The sequence below is a fragment of the Coenobita brevimanus genome, chromosome 46 (assembly GCF_032717465.1).
Source record: "Coenobita brevimanus isolate Jiangsu-jjx chromosome 46, ASM3271746v2, whole genome shotgun sequence".
Lineage (NCBI taxonomy): Eukaryota > Metazoa > Arthropoda > Malacostraca > Decapoda > Coenobitidae > Coenobita > Coenobita brevimanus.
Genome location: NC_136999.1, coordinates 23,837,554 through 23,840,911, shown reverse-complemented (window position 1 = coordinate 23,840,911; position 3,358 = coordinate 23,837,554).

Here is a 3,358-nt window from a genome sequence, read left to right as displayed (position 1 = left end):
TACGAGAGAGACAGTATTGTTTTTTTTAGTGGACTGCTTGCACACAGACGAGTCTGTGTGTGTGTGTGTGTGTGTGTGTGTGTGTGTTCTGAGGACAGTGTGAAAAATTCCTCTAATGACTCTTTGGATGGAACCAGTTGCTTAATACCACATCATGACAAACCCATCCTGCTTAAAGATTGTAATGCCAGAGTCGAAAAAGATAATCAGCTATGGCTAGGCATTAAACACTAATGACGAACATGAACAACAATGCCCTTAGACTGCTTTCCTTATGCACGAGACACTTTCTGGTTATCATGAACCTAATTTTTAAACTGAAGAATAAATGCAAGACCACATGGATGCACCTGCGATCTAGACATTGGCTCTTATTTGACTGTCATTGTAAGGCAGCGGGATCGACTTGAAGCTCTTATAACCCGATCTATGAGAGATGCTGAGTGCTCAACAGAACATAAAGTTATGCTCACCAAACTGCAACAAGCCATACACCCACAATTGCGACATTGACCATCCTCCATGAGTCTGAATTGTTGTATTTTAAAGGATGCAGCAAACTGAAACACATTTTACAACAGTCCAACAAACCTAGACATTGCTTCAAAGCACTGCAGAAGAAACCCTAGTCTTCTCCAATCGGCACCATAAAAACTGATTTTACCAAAATGCTGTGGACATACATGACCTTCTGTCAACGAAAAATAGAACACATAACAATTCGTTGGTTCAACGTTGCTCCTAAATCCTAAAAACTGAATTCCAGAATCTCAGAAGAGAAACTCAGCGAAATATGCATGAAATGGAGACTAAATGGTGGACCGAGTAAGCAAAACGGTTGCAACGACTGGATAATAGCAATTTCCAACGTGGGTTCTGTAAGTTCATAAAACCATCTATGGGCCAACCAAACACAACGGAGCCCCTACTTATATTTGATCAGCAGAAGGAGAGCTCCTGAAGGACAAAGAAACATTCCCAGAATGATGGGAATGACACTTTAACAGATTACTTAATCGACGAAACCCAGTGGAGCACAATATCTTTGATAACATCCCAAATGCCCCTCAAGCGGCAGATCTCGATGTCCCATTTATATTTGTAGAAATTTCTCAGGCCTTCCGATCTCTAAAAAATAACATTATCCCAGACCCTGATGGCATATCATCTGACCTAATCAAAGAGGTGATCAATTACAGCAACAGTGTCTCCATTATCTCATACTAGCTATAAGGAGCCAAGAATGAATTCCACCTAAATGTCACACTTCTAGTATTAAAATCATCTTTAAGAAAGAAGGGGCCTTTCAAGTCGTGAGGACATCAGATGTAGCTCCCTTCTTGTGAATTCTGGCAAGGTACTAACCGCGATAATTTTATTCGGACTGACAAAATATCTGAGTTAACACTTTCTGAAACAAAATGTGGGTTTTGGAAGGTACAAATCAGCCGTGATATGATCTTTGTTACCTGACAGATATATGGAAAATGGCTTGAGCAGAACCATGTCTAATACGTTGCATTCATCGATCTTGGAAAAATATTTGCCACCGTGAACAGAGAACTTTCATGAAATACTTTTTAAAAATTTGTAGTTCAAAACAAATTTCTTACCATCCTTAAGAGCCTGCATGACAACATGAATGCTCATATGTCCATAGGTGGAAGCAAATCCCAACCCTTTGAGGTGGATATGAGCGTGAAACAAGGATATGTCCTGCCTCCTGTTTTTCTCACCATTTATTATACTGAGGTCACCCTCTTAACTCAACAACAAATGAATCATGGTGATGGAAGAGAAATCCAGTTTGTCTAGATGTTAATCAATCTCTGACGTTTTCAAGCATATAGAGTGAAATAGTTCATTTCCCAAAGCTACATTATGCTGAAGACTATGCCGTCATTGCAAATACCCCAAAAGCCCTTGAAGTGTCTCAGCATCGTCTTGAACATGTATTCTGTAATAGAGCTCCAAATAAACGTCAGTAAAACAGAAATAATTGCTCAGAGAAACAAGCCAGCAGAGTCTCTTGCATTTTAGATAAATGACGAATAAGTAAAACAGACTGAGAACTTTACTTGTATGTTCACATTTAAACATACAATTGATGCAAGAATCTTTTCACGAATCAGCCAAGCCTTAGCATCTCTTGGACGTCTCTTTGAAAACAACACCTTTTGAATCAAGAAGGTATCAGTATATACGGCTGTACGCCTCTACACCCTCTTATATACGATGATGAATATTGGACTACCTACCAGCGTCACATCAAACAGCTTGAATCGTTTCACATCCGATGCTGACAGCACATTCTAGGAGTCACATGAAAGGATAAAATCCCTCACTCACAAAGTCTCCTGTGGGTTAAATCAACAAGCATAGAAACCAAGCTAATTAAAATGCAACTGAGATGGATCGGATATTCGTCCAGCATGCGTGAGCACCACCTCCCCACTAGGTTCTGTATGGTGAACTCCTTGCAGCACATCGCAACCCAGGGGGACCGAAGAAAAACTGTGACGATCATATAGGACGTCTTTGATAAAATGCAACACCACGCCAAAAGATACTGAAACCAATGCCTCAGACAGACAACAATGGTGTGCTCTTTGCAGGAAAGGAACCATTCATCCTGAAGAAGCTTGGACCCATAAGACCAGAGCAACCAGCATATGCTCAGATTAAGTATGATTCTCCAAGTCAGACTGTCAAGGCTGAAGTTTACAAAATTGCTCCTATATCATTAAAGTTCGTCAGCACCACGATACATTAGTATATTGTTACGTCCCCGTCCCACACTGCCACAGGCTCCAACAGCAGTAGTTCAGTGTAACAAGGACGTTGTCCAGTGAGATGTTCTTCCTATGGTCAGCCATTCGTTGTGCAACAAGCTTGACTCAGGCGTGGTAAATAAACTCTGGCTCCTCAAGTTGCAGTCTTTATTCACCAGTTAATAACACTTAATGCTGGCCAACTACACTTCATTCTTTTCACAAGTACCAGAGCTATACAATCTTCACTAGCCGCACTGACACTGAACTTAACACTGAACTCCACTGAAACTAAAACTGAAATGAAACTGACTCCCCTAGGCTCTTCCATTAAATTGGCTTTGCTTCTTCTCCAAAATTTTAGTACATTTTCGAAGTAGCAACAGTTACCACTTGGAGACAATCAAAATACCCCACAGTTTTCTTACACTACGTAACAATCTAAATGATTCAGCATACAAACTGAAGTAAAATGACATAATTACCAAACATTCACATATGCTAAACATTACAGAGGAAAAGAACATAACATTTAATGCATAACTTTACAAAATACTTCACCTCACAAATACCAAGCTAACTGGTAA